The following is a 14,227-nucleotide window of genomic DNA, read 5'->3' as shown; positions in this document are numbered from 1 at the left end:
TTCATAACTTATTTATAATTGAATATTAAATATTGACTTATTTATTCAAGAAAAATGAGAATATATTGCAACATTAATTTATGCTGGAATACTTATATAGTATTATTTTATTTATCTGACCTTCCTAGGGAATTTTTCAAAGTTAAAATCTGTTATATATAGAAAATATGCTTTTTCCTTTTAAACCTGGAAGAGTTGTTAGGTTTACCCTAAGCTGGAATTTTTTAAAATGTGGGGTTAGTCCTAGTAGTGTATTTAAAACTATATTAAGATCAGTCTAATACAGTATCTTACTCTTAAGAGAAGTATTGATCAGCTTGTCCCACAATGGATAGCCTGAATCAGAATTCGTTCAACAATTGGCAAGCCCTGAGTATAACTGCCCCCTTCAGATGCAGCAGATGCTCTCTTTTCTTCCATGGTTCCCACCATTTCTAGTTTTATTTTTGCTGTCACTGATCTTAACAGTCAGCTCTCATTTGTCATTATAAACCAGGACTCTAAAGCCACTAATATCAGGCCTGTTGTGGAATATGGAGTTTGTGAACACTGAACAAGGATGTAATCATTAGATGATCTCAACGATCATCTAACTTTTGTTACTTTGTCTTACTTTTTTTGGTCCTCAATAAATGATACAAACTTCAGTTGATGTACATCCCAGGAATAAAGAAAGGAATTTTTCATATGACTTAAGGGGGGAAAAGTATCAAAAGAGTTAAGTGAATATTCTAGAAGAAAAAATTCAAAAGATAGCACACAAGACTTTAATTTAGTGAATCATTGAGTATAGTACTTTGAATTTTGGAGAAATATCCTCAACTAACTGACTCTAATTGGGTGTATTGTTTTGTCTGAAATACAGACAAAACACCATACCCCCACTTTCCATCTAGGAAGCATCTCCCACTATGATCTTTATTTTTGCTGTCAAAATAGGCATACAAACTATATATAATAAGGCATTTGGAAAAAGGTTAGAAGAAAATAGTTTCTTCATAGCTGAAATAATGTTCTGTGTTTTATCTTTTGCTAGCTGATGTTAGCAAATATGCAGATCAGTTTTGGTCTCATTTACTTGTTCCCGTTCCTTCCCCAGAACAACACAACATGCAAATACTTTGCTAATTATTTTGAGACCTTTGTTAGTATAAAATGATCATGAAAACCGAAGGGCATAATTCAGTTTTTGGTAAAAATACCAAGGTATTTTTTACATCAAGATGGAAGTTTTTATCAAATATACTTGAAAATATACTTCAGAAGTTAAAAGAAAATATACTCAAGAATGCAAATCTGAAAAAAAATGGGAAAAGAATTCTGCTGTTAAATTGGAATTTCTGGAACTACCTCCAAGAATAGTTGTGGCACCATTTAGCCTGAACCACAAAGCTCTGATAAATGTTGATGGAAGTGATCGTCCTCTTTATTTCAGGTTAATCAGTGAGCAACACAATTCACTTAGTCAGCACTGAGGGTTGACATGCCAGTGATGGAATATAGTGCTCTATGCAAATACTCGTCCATTACTCAATCATAGTTTGTAGAAGGTGACAGTAAAGATCGATGTGCATCCATTGTGCACCTTTTTAGTTTAATAGCAGGCTTGGAGCTGAAGGACAGATCCTGCTATTTATATAAGTTCAATTTGGAACTTCCTTCTCTCTCTTTCTTAATTCTCTTTCTTTTTTTCTCCACCCTCATCCGTAAGGAAACTCATGAACAGGATCAAAAACGGCCGGCAGAATATTTATGATGATTATTTAAAATAAAAATGCAGTCAGCATAGAACATTTAGAAATATAGGAATGATTTAACAGTTATTAATTTCCTACTAGGTACTAAGCACAATGCTAGCACTTCACATCCATTTAATTCTCTAGCAACTATTATGAGGTAAGTGAAGGAATTAAGACCCTGAGGTTAAGAATCAGATTCCTGAGTTCAATCTCTTTTACACCACTTGTTTATTCTGTGACTTTCAGTAAGGAATTTAGCTGCTCTGTGTCCCAGATTTTTCATCTGTTACAAATGGCAAAATAGTGCCTGGATCTCCTACTGTGTGAAAATGTAATAAGAAAAATTTATAAAACTATTATCCTAACTCAGAAAACAGGAGGAATATACCACGTAGTAATTATTGTTATTACTGTCCATATTCTACAGTTAAGGAAATGTAACTTAAGAGATGTCAGGCAATTTGCCAAAGGAATAAAGCAAATAATTTAGACTGGATTTCAAGCTACTGTGGTTTTTCAAAGTCTACATTTTTTCTCTCCAGAATTTTCATGATAATCTCTTTAGAAAGAGATGATAAAGAGAAAACCATTGTATTTTAAGGTAGAGGTAATAAATTATATCGAACTCCAAGGATAGAGCTTCCATCTCCTTATTCTCTTCTCATTTCATTCACAAAAGTCTGAACTTTTTAAGACACTATTTGTTAAAAATATGGTGCAGTGCAACACTTTATGTGGAGTAGTAAATTGCCATTTGTACACTTTACCCCCAAGGGTTTTCATCATTAAAGACCCTTTTGGAGAGATTTATATCTCTGTATTACATATTTGCTCCCAGCTAAAAAATAGCCTACAAGTTCTCAGCTCAATAATTATTTGATTTTTCTTTCTAACATTTTTCCTTGAATGAAAACATTTATTATAGTTAATATGTAGGAAATTCTATAGTGTAGTCCTTTCTGTAATTCTTAATTTCCATCTCCTTCAGGCACTGCTGGTTTTTCAGGATATTTTTCTAGAATTTTATTTCTTTTAGTGATACCTTCAAGGCAACATTACTGTAAAACAATAATGTATATGTATGGTCACTTAGTTGGAACTCTACTTTTCTAACAGTGATATTTTGTTTCTTCCTTTGTTGTCTATATTGTGCCACCTGGGGGCTTAACATTTATACTGTAGTATAAGAAACAGACATTAAACAATAGTCTGTAGAAATGCAGTCCATAATTTAAGTAACTTGCTTGACAATAGCTTATGTGGAAGAATAGTGGAAATATTTTCACCATGGAAATTGGCAAACACTACAAATCAGGGCTTATCTTTCGGAGATCCAGGTGTTAAAATATTTGCTAGCACGCCGATTTCTACAAATAAACAAAACTCGTGCTTGCCTTGGGCAGCAAGGGAAAGGAGTAAGCAATTTCTTTAATGATCCTTTAGCAGTGATACTACCCACTCCTCCCTACACAACTGAGCTGTCTACACATGTCCCCTTTCCTCAACTTTCCCTCCCTCTTTCTGGGTAAGAATTACTGCTAATGGACCAGTAGCAAACCAATATATATTACTCCTTGAGAGGGTTATTGTAATTAAACTAGGCAAAATTCATAGTTTTTCAAAAAGAGTGCAAGCGGTAATGCCATTGGAAAGAATTCAGAGGAATGTCATTCGGAGCATGTGGAATTTTGGCGTCGTTCATTAGTATCCGCATAGGTTTAAAGATCAAATTTTCTTCTCATTTCACTAGAAACTGTAAAAATATGTATATAGATTTTGTTTACTTAATAAAACTTAATATTTGGATAAAAGTAAATGTGTTGGCTTAACTTATTCAAATAACTTTTCTGAATTTTTTTTTTTTTTCATTTTTGCGGTACGCGGGCCTCTCACTGTTGTGGCCTCTCCCGTTGCGGAGCACAGGATCCGTACGCACAGGCTCAGCGGCCATGGCTCACGGGCCCAGCCGCTCCGCGGCATGTGGGGTCTTCCCAGACCGGGGCAAGAACCCGTGTCCCCTGCATCGGCAGGCAGACTCTCAACCACTGCGCCACCAGGGAAGCCCCTGAATGTATTTTTAAATATCAATGGTGACATTCAAATTTTTGAATAGCACAATAAATACGTGAAGTTGATAAACATATAAATAAATATATATCTCCTCCAAACCTTTATCTTTTAACTTTCAAGGAAAGGATGGCAAAAAAAATTTGTAAAAACGAACACAGAATATTAAATTTATATTACAAATTTCTTATAATGCCAGTAAAATAACTAATAATTGTATTGCTCTTTCTTAGAATCTAGAGACTAAACTAGAAGCAAAATCTCCAAAATGTAGGACAAATATATTGTTTTCTCCTTAACTCACGTTGGATAAATATTGAACCATATATTTTAGTACTTAAGCAATATATAGTTTCATTTATTCAATAAATATTTATTAAGAACATACAATGTGTTATATATTTACTAGGCTCTGGAGCTACAAGAGTGAAAAACACAAACTCCCTACCCTCAATCATTTACATTCTATTGATTATATATTTTAATTCTATCACTTCATAAGTGAGAAAAATTGACTCATAGAGTAAAGCCTTAGCCTCTCATCTCCCCCCATACTTGAAGAATATTTAAATTTTCCTTCAGTTTTCTTCTTTTAAAAATTTAATAAAGAATACTTTTCATCATGCTTGATTCTTATATTTCAAAATGTGAATCATCTTTGAGATTCCCATTTAAGTTTTCTAACTTTGTTGGAGTCTAAGGGTTGATGATTATGGTGTAATCTCACAAAATTTGAGGATAATAATTATTCATGTTAACATTTTTTACCTCCTCTAGACTTATCTTTGGATGACACAAATTTGTATCACTCTTCCTAGGAACGTTCTTTAGAAACAAAAACAAAGCAAAAACTAACTAAACAAACAGAAATTTCAAGCCTGTTCATATTGAAGAAAATCATTAATATCCAGAATGTGTGAAATATCTTTACTACATGAACAATAAGCTAACACATTTATGGTTTCTAGATGAAAAGCCCCCAAACTATCAGAATTTTCTAGGTCCTAAGAACCACCTAAAATCTACCGAATCAGATTCTTGTGAGTTGTGTCCACAAAGTTGCATTTAAAAAATATCACACCATGGGGAAACATCAATCTAGAACTTAACTGTTAATCCACACATTAAAAAACATGAAATTACCCAAGCCTTCCTGAACTCAAAATTAATTATTTCTATTATTTCCTATTTCTTGACCAGACTATGTAGTTTTGATTTTGGTGGTCTCATTATCTGTGTGTTAATTCTGATTTTCATAAGCCACTGTGTATAGTACTAAATGTTCAAAACTGCTTTTATTTTTCCTTTGGTCTCCTTAATTAAAATATCCTCCCCTTAATGTGTTCTTTCTAAGCAAAAAACAAATTCATTTAGAAAAAATAAAATAGATGCTAATTAAGACTTTGCTCTGATGGGAATTTTTTTTACATGTTAATTTTATGTTTGGTCAATTCACAGTAATAATTGAAGAAATCCACTTTGGAGCAAAATGTAAATTTTTTTAATTTTTAGGCTTTACATAAATGGTTTGTCCATATTGTCTATTTTGGTGTATCTGACTAGGGATATAGTGCAAGGATTTATATTGTCACTGCACTTTCTATGTACGTTGCAAATGATGCTCCAGATTCATGATCATTGCTACAAACATGAGTAATTACATGCGATCTATTCTTTTTTATCTGAAAGTACTATTTATGAATCTATGCCCTTTCCTTGCCTATTCATCTCATACAGAAATTATAACTACTTAGTTATTCATCCACTCTACTTTTTCTATTCTAAATTCCCTGATTCCTAGTTACTTTGTACTAAAATTCTTAATCATGCTATGGAAGTTCATGACCTATGTTTAGTTAGGAATCTGTCATATGTTTCTAAAATACATTTTAACATAATATATTATAAATAAGATGTTTCTCATACTGCATAGACTTAATGTTCATTACTTTTTGAAAGTATATTTGTGTTACTAATGTATTTGGTAGCAGGACTTGAAAAAATTAAAGCCCAGCTAAAGATGTTTTTCCAAAGGTTTTATTTTTTCTATTTGTACAGTTAGATGGTATATGGGCTACAGTTTAGGCTGCAAGCTAATGGAGATGCCACATTGCTTTGGGTAATGGTGAAGGGGTTCCATTATAGCACCTAGCGTTTACTGGGTGAAAGTTTAGCTTAGATCAGTATATATGCATATAAGGATCTTAAGCATGGTAAATGAAACAGGAAATCTTATGCCTAAGTACTTTATGTTGTTATTTTCAGACTGTATCTGCATAAGTAAAGAGGTGTTTATTTTATTTGCCAGTGTTTCAAATATAATAGCTGGTTTTAAAAAGCTCCAGGTAAGGAAACTGAGTCCTGGAGATGTTAAAAGTAATTTGCTTAAAGGAACACAGGGCCAAGGGGCAAAGCTGGGATTGGAAACCCAAATGCATATTCTTCCTTGTGGGCAATGTATCATATTTAATAAATACTAAGTACTGACTCAAATTTGTATACGTGGATAACAAATTAATATTTAGTATATTCTATCCTTGACTTATTTTAAAGAAAAGTTACATGTAGCTTTTGGCTGAATAAAACAAAAAATATGAAAGTATATATTTCAAAATATATATATACTTTGACATCTGAACCTTGAAAAAAAGCTCTGTTTGCAGTTACTTCTGATATCAAAATTTTGTATGCATTAAATATTATTTTTAATTTAAAAGTTATTTTCTAAATTTGACCTTTAGGTCTAATGTTTAAAAGTAAATGTTTTAATGTCATTCAGTGAGGAACACTAAGAAACATTAAGAAAAAAAAACTTTTGTAGGACTCAGAACATTTGGTTTGATGAGGGTCCCTTCCGAATGATCAATTATTCAGTTATAAAGATTAGGGTTATAATTTTACATGCACCGTTTAATGGTTCAGTTTTCTGGGACTTACATGTAGGAAAAATAGAGCATTCTTTATCAGAAACGTTTAAGGCAAATTTAGTTTTAAATTTTCTTTTTTCAGTAATATGCAAAGGATAATGAAAACGGAAGGATGACACGTGATTATGTAATTCTAGTAAGTATTTTTGCTATTGCTCCTCATATATGTGCAAAAACTGTTCACATCAAATAAACCAGGGCAAATATAATTTGTCATAACTATTGCCAAACAAATGCTAAAAAAGAAGTTTCTTGAAAACAGGGATTTCTTTCTCAATGCTAGCAGCTGAGTAGCACACAAAATAAGGTGCACATTGTTGTGTCAGCCAGAGAACTGGGAACAATCTTCATTGGAATGTTGTCCTAAATACTTAGAAGAAACAGAGTTTAAAGTCTTCAAAGGGTTTGAGAGCATATGTAAAGCATTGTGAATTTTTAGATATTGTGTGTGTGTGCAGGCGCATAAACTGGTGGCTGTGTTTTGATAAATGTTGCATGATTAGTAGAATTACTGAGTAAGTGGATGACAGGATATATTTTGCTTGACACAAAGATTTTATTTAGCACTTGCCATATTGAGCTAAAGACAACATAGTTGAACGAGTCTTTGAAAGATTTTCTTTGCAGTTATTCACATTCTATTTTTTGCTGAATTTGGGCAAGTTATCGAAGCATAGCACCAACTGATGTATCATTCAGTTTTCAACTTGAAGTGTTAGCTAAAGGCACTTCAAACTTTATTTCCCTTGGTAAGCCATCCAGAACTACTAATGTTAAAATACTCTCAATTTTTAATGAAAGTGAGAATCTGATATTCTAATGTATTTAGAAAACTCTAACACCAGTGTTCTTAGATAAACTTTTTTATTTTTATTATATGTAGATCACACTTAAGTACAGATCTATAACACTTTAGTTCAACACATTTCTGAAAGAATTAAGAATTGAACTGCACTAAAATATTTTGTATAAATAACATAAACCAAAATAATCTTACATGACTAGCAAAATCATCATCAAGCATAGTGTGTATAGTTTAATTTGGATTACTTGAGCAAATATTAGCTGTATAAAATAATGATAAAGGTGGTCAAAAAGTACAAACTTCCAGTTACAAGATAAATAATACTAGGGATGTAATGTACAACATGCTTAATATAATTAACACAGCTGTACGTTATATATGAAAGTTATTGAGAGTAATCCTAAGTGTTCTCATCACAAAAATGTATTTTTTTCTTTATTTTGTATCTATATGAAATTATGGATCTTCATTAAACTTATTGTGGTAATCATTTCATGATGAATATAAATCAAATCATGTATACCTTAAACTTATATAATGCTGTGTATCAATTATATGTCAATAAAACTGAAAGAAGACATAAATTTTAAATTTTTTAAATTAAATGAGAGCTTTAAAATTTTTAGATAAAAAAAGATTTAATATTTAAGTTGTCAAATATAATTTCCTTAAAATAGCATCCAAAATCATTAAAAAAAAAAACAAACCCTCAATTTGAATTAAAGTAGCACAACTAAGAACAGACTAGTGTTTATGGTAGAAAGGAAGAAATTTCTAATATTATCCTTATCAATATTATGTTTTTTGGTTTTGTTTTTGCGGTACGCAGGCCTCTCACTGTTGTGGCCTCTCCCGTTGTGGAGCACAGGCTCAGCGGCCATGGCTCACGGGCCCAGCCGCTCCGCAGCAAGTGGGATCATCCCGGACCGGGGCATGAACCCGTGTCCCCTGCATCGGCAGGAGGACTCTCAACCACTGCGCCACCAGGGAAGCCCCCTTATCAATATTATGTATACAAGCCTAGCTAATACAAAATCAGGGAAAGATAAGTGCAAACAAATTAAAGAGAATTAGGAAACAACAAATAACTCTCCATTCATTTTTTCCGGAAACTATTTATTTTGTATATGGTAAGTACCAACTATTGCTGTTTGGACTCTGAGAAATAAAATTAATTATCACAGAAAGATACTGTCAAGAGCAGAGCTGAGCTGGAGAGAGGGAAGCCACTGGGTTGGAGTAGCTGATTAAAGCAACAAGTCAAAATGGAAGGAACGGTCAAGCCTTTAATCACCATGGTAGTATAAGAGGCTTGACTGAAAACAGCTCCTCTCCCACCATTCCATTTTTCTCCATGGAATAGTGCAAGGCTAGTGCCAAGGATCTGGGTAGAAGTGGAGAATCCCTGATGAAGGAGCTCTGGAAAAAAAAAGCCTCCTCCCATTTTATGGACTTCAGCTCAGGGAGCAGGAGGGAGGGGAAGGGCTAAGAGGGGAAAATTATTGAGTACTGAGTTAGAGTAGAAGATAATGTCTTTAAGACTCACCACCTTTCCCCCATGAGAAGGTGTCAACAGAGATGCCTGAGAAAGACTTTGGCCAAATGCCTTCAACAAGGAGACCTCCAAAAGGGAGGACATGAGTTCTTGACTGCAACTGCCTTCTGAGAGTACACTTCACTGGTTGCGCACCAAGTCTGATGTGGGGAAGGCAGTTTTCCCCCGTGAGGCCTGCCAGGTAAAACCTTTGTAATTGCCCATAGTGGAGCCTGAAAAAAAATCACACATAGGATTTTGACCTGGAGCCAACTCCTTCTTATTCACAAGAATCAAAATAATAATTTTTAAAATATAAATATTTTTAATTCTTCATATTGATTTCACTTATTTAAAAAAATATTTAATAAATAATATTTTATCAAAATATATTGGTACAGATAAGTATACTGTTGCAGATGAGATTAAAGGAAAATGAATGTGAGCTAGTATAACTTAGAAATATTTTGTAAATATTTATAAATTGAGCTTAACAGAAAGAAATGGTATAAAATTACATGTGAATGTCGATGTACTAATGAAGTCAAAAGACTATAACTGCCTTTTAAGTTATTCAACTGAAAAATTATTGTTTTCCTCAATGAAATTTCAGAGTCAAGAATAACATGCAACAATTAGCATAAACTAAATTCCACTTAGTGTTCAGTAATTTCACACTATTGCTGCTTGATTCATTTAATAAGTAAAAATGGAAATAGAAGTGCCTACTTCTTCGGTAATTGCGAATATCATAAAAATTAGTAAAGTTTGGTTGGGAGGCCAGAAAGGAGTGTGGGAAATAGCATGTGATTCTTACAAGATAATGAAAAGGCCATAAAGACAGTAGAGAAATGCACACTTGGAGATTACATTGATTTCAGGGAGAGAGACATTAAATGACAGAATGAAAAATCTGAATTATATGTACAAATAAAATCCTCATACCAAAAATTCACACTTTTTAAATGTGCAATTCATGGTTTTTAGTATATACAGAGTTTTGCAACCATCACCATTGCTTAATTTTAGAAAATCATCATCACCATGATGGAGATATTTTAGGGAAATTAATCTGACAGCAGAATACTTGGATAGAAAAAGTTATAGAGGTATACTAAAAGTGACAGAAACCTAATTCAAATGAGCCTTGACATAAATGCCCGTGAAATGCCAGGAAACATTGCATATTTATGGAAAGGTCAGGGATTCATCTGGGTTTCAGCAACAATTGGTCTCTAGGACTTATACAGCACTAAGAATTTCTTTTAGTTCCTCACCCCTACTTCTCTGTTGACTTAGTCAGATTCCTCCTCTCTCATCGTTTTGCTGTGGTTTCCCTCATTTGTCAGGTTTGGGCTACAAATAGGACACACTTTGTATACCTTAAACTCCAGTAGAGAGATAGAGAGACAGAGACCTATCTTTTTCTTTGCTGTATTAAAAAAAAAAAAAGGTGGGAAGATGCACTGTGGGTATAATGTGCTAGCAGTGGTAGGACCTGTCCACTGCAGATGAAAGTAGGGGGTGGATAGGGAGTGACATCATGTAAGAAAATGGGAGAACTCACAAAACCCTCATGATGAAGTGAGAGAAGGAGCAGCTTTGAGATCAAACAGTAGGTAATGGATAGTCCAGATGAATTAATAAGCTGCATTCATGTCATGAACTAATGACACGGTGAAATGTGTACATGAATACACAAAATACAATAGTTATTGTTAGCTGTTATAACTTTTCGTTTGTGTGTCTGTTTTTTAACTTGTGGAGGAAATGTGTTAGCAAGTAAATTTCTACAGTATTAAAAGAAGCATTGATCACTGAGTTTGTTATTTTGACTAATTCCTAGAATTTGGGGGGAAAAATAAGTGCCAATAGTTTGGAAAGCATGAAGTTGAGATTTGAGTTTTAAAAGCATGAGTTTAGCATATAGTTACTAATGACCACTAACTATAATAATGGTAGACAAAAAAGAAACAAAATTACAGCCATAAAGTTGTATAATAACAACTATATTCAATTCAATAGCATTAAGTAGGTATATCAAATAATGTGAAAATGAACAAGTTAAGCAATGAGTTGCTGTATTGGGGGCTTTTGGCTCAACATTTAGAAACGACTATGAACAATTAGTAACATCTAATTTGCTAGTCGTAGAAAAGTTAAGAAATTGGCTAAAATCTTCCCATGAACATGTTGAAAATATATTATCCCAGGATGTTCAATGAATTTTTTAAAACTTAGCTTTACTTTTAACATATAAAATGTGATCACAGTACAAATCTATTTTTTTTAATCTAAGTTATTTAATAATCTACGGAGGCTGCAGGGAGAATGAGATGTGTTGTTACTTGCACAGAATAAAGGTCGACTGCCAAGTATGTTTGACATTAATTGCAACTGCTACCTAATTCTGTAACAAAAATAAGAAAATAGGAAGACCTATTTTTTTTTACATCTTTATTGGAGTATAATTGCTTTACAATGATGTGTTAGTTTCTGCTTTATAACAAAGTAAATCAGTTATGCATATACATATGTTCCCATATCTCTTCCCTCTTGTGCCTCCCACCCTCCCTATCCCACCCCTCCACGTGGTCACAAAGCACCAAGCTGATCTCCCTGTGCTATGCGGCTGCTTCCCACTAGCTATCTACCTTATATTTGGTAGTGTATATATGTCCATGCCTCTCTCTCGCTTTGTCACCGCTTACCCTTCCCCCTCCCCATATCCTCAAGTCCATTCTCTAGTAGGTCTGTGTCTTTATTCCTGTCTTACCCCTAGGTTCTTCATGACATTTTTTTTTCTTAAATTCCATATATATGTGTTAGCATACAGTATTTGTCTTTCTCTTTCTGACTTACTTCACTCTGTATGACAGACTCTAGGTCTATCCACCTCATTACAAATAGCTCAATTTCGTTTCTTTTATGGCTGAGTAATATTCGATTGTATATATGTGCCACATCTTCTTTATCCATTCATCCGATGATGGACACTTAGGTTGTTTCCATCTCCGGGCTATTGTAAATAGAGCTGCAATGAACATTTTGGTACATGACTCTTTTTGAATTATGGTTTTCTCAGGGTATATGCCCAGTAGTGGGATTGCTGGGTCATATGGTAGTTCTATTTGTAGTTTTTTAAGGAACCTCCGTACTGGTCTCCATAGTGGCTGTACCAATTCACATTCCCACCAGCAGTGCAAGAGTGTTCCCTTTTCTCCACACCCTCTCCAGCATTTATTGTTTCTAGATTTTTTGATGATGGCCATTCTGACTGGTGTGAGATGATATCTCATTGTAGGGAAGACCTATTTTGGTAGTGCATTTTCTGAACATTATGTCTTATACAAAGTAACAACTCAAAAAATATTCCTAAATTGATCTTAATAGAATGAATTGATATAAAACTACATATGAATGTCAATGCACTGAAGGAGACAAAAGATATGACTGCTTTTTATAATTACTCTACAAAAACAGATTGCCTCTCTGAATGAAATTTCAAAGCCAAAAGTAACATGTGACGATTATCATATATACTAAATTCCACTTGGTGTTCAACAGTTTCACATCATTGCTATTTGATTCATTTAATAAATAAAAATGAAAATAGAAATGCCTGCTGCTTTGATCATTCTTTGCAAAATATTTAGCGTATTTTCTCAGGTCCTTGATTTACTCTGAGCATTTATAAAAAATGATTTCTGCATTCAATTGCTTTGGAAAATATGCTGTTATAATTTAGTCTTGTTAAATTAGTGTTTCCAAGTGTTGCTATTTATCTCAAATTTGCTTGTTTCCTTAGCACTTCTTCATTTAAACAAAAAAACAGCTTCTTTTATTCACTTATTTAAATTTTTATCTATGTAGTGCCAAAACATAAAACTTTAACACTTTTGAATTGATGTAGGCTGCTTCCAAGTGAAAAATATGCACGTAAAGGGCAAAGCAATTTATTCCTCATCGCCAAAGTTTAAGTTGAAGAGAGGTGGGAAATACTACTATTTTGTTCAAATCTGAATAAGCAATCTGACCACATAACAACAAGCAGCCATCGCTGCTCTACACAGCGAACAGGCCAGCTCTTGTTCAGGACACACACTTTGGAAATCTTTAAAATACGGATATCTTGGTGAAGAGGTATTCAAAAAAGTTCCCATTTTTAAAAGCTGTCCTTGCTTTAGGAACACATCAGAATTGTGCAAAGGTGACTTTTTCTATTGTTGATCTTATTTCCAGCTGAAGCATTGCTAAAGGGAATAAAAGATATACCAGGAAGCAAGCTACTTGCCCTACAACATTAGTATAGTCTTTTTACAAGACAAATATCTTGACCTGTAAGTTTCTGTGAGGTGTTAGGTTACGGAGGGGAGAAATATCTTCCCCACTAGTTCAAATATGATATAAAGGAATCCTGAGTATGTGTATAAAATGTTATTATTTTCTCAGATTACAAGAAAACAATAAATAATGTCATGAATTAGGAGTGATGATGACACTCATCATCATATAAAGTGATTAGGCTATATCATCTTCCAGATTTGTTTGTTTTAATTTTTTACCGTTTTGATGTGATTACTTTCAGCCAATACTAGGCAATCCCATAGTCAATTCAGGATTATGCAATTATATATACTGTACTCCCAAAGCTATTTCAGAGTTAATAATAAGCCAGAATTACATGTTCTATATGCACCAAAATTCCTTCAGAAGTCCTGACTGAAAAAAGGCTTTAATCAGCTTAGTTGACTTCAATGTTTTTTAAATAGGCAAAAGGCCAAGAGAGTCTTATGAAACTGCTATGTATTCATATCAAAATGTTTCAGAAATGCACTGCTCTTACATATATAAAAGGCACTTTGGTTGCACTTTGGAATCAAGGCGTTAAAATGTACAGCTTGTATGACTTTAGTTTAAAGGGCTGTCAACTGTCCAGGCAGCTGCAGTACAAAGCTAGGCAAGTCTTTAATCTTCAAAGAAAAAAAAGTAAAGAGAATAAATTCAGCTATTAGCTTGAAGGTAAAAACAAATGAAAAGAGAAGGTGAAAGCAAACAGCATTAGAGTTACTTAGTTTTCTTATTAGAAGTGTGAAATTATATTATCAGTGTATGGTAAATTATGCATGTGTGTGTGTGTGTGTATATGTATATA

This window comes from Lagenorhynchus albirostris, chromosome 4 (genome assembly GCF_949774975.1).
Source record: "Lagenorhynchus albirostris chromosome 4, mLagAlb1.1, whole genome shotgun sequence".
NCBI lineage: Eukaryota > Metazoa > Chordata > Mammalia > Artiodactyla > Delphinidae > Lagenorhynchus > Lagenorhynchus albirostris.
This window is presented reverse-complemented; position numbering follows the sequence as displayed.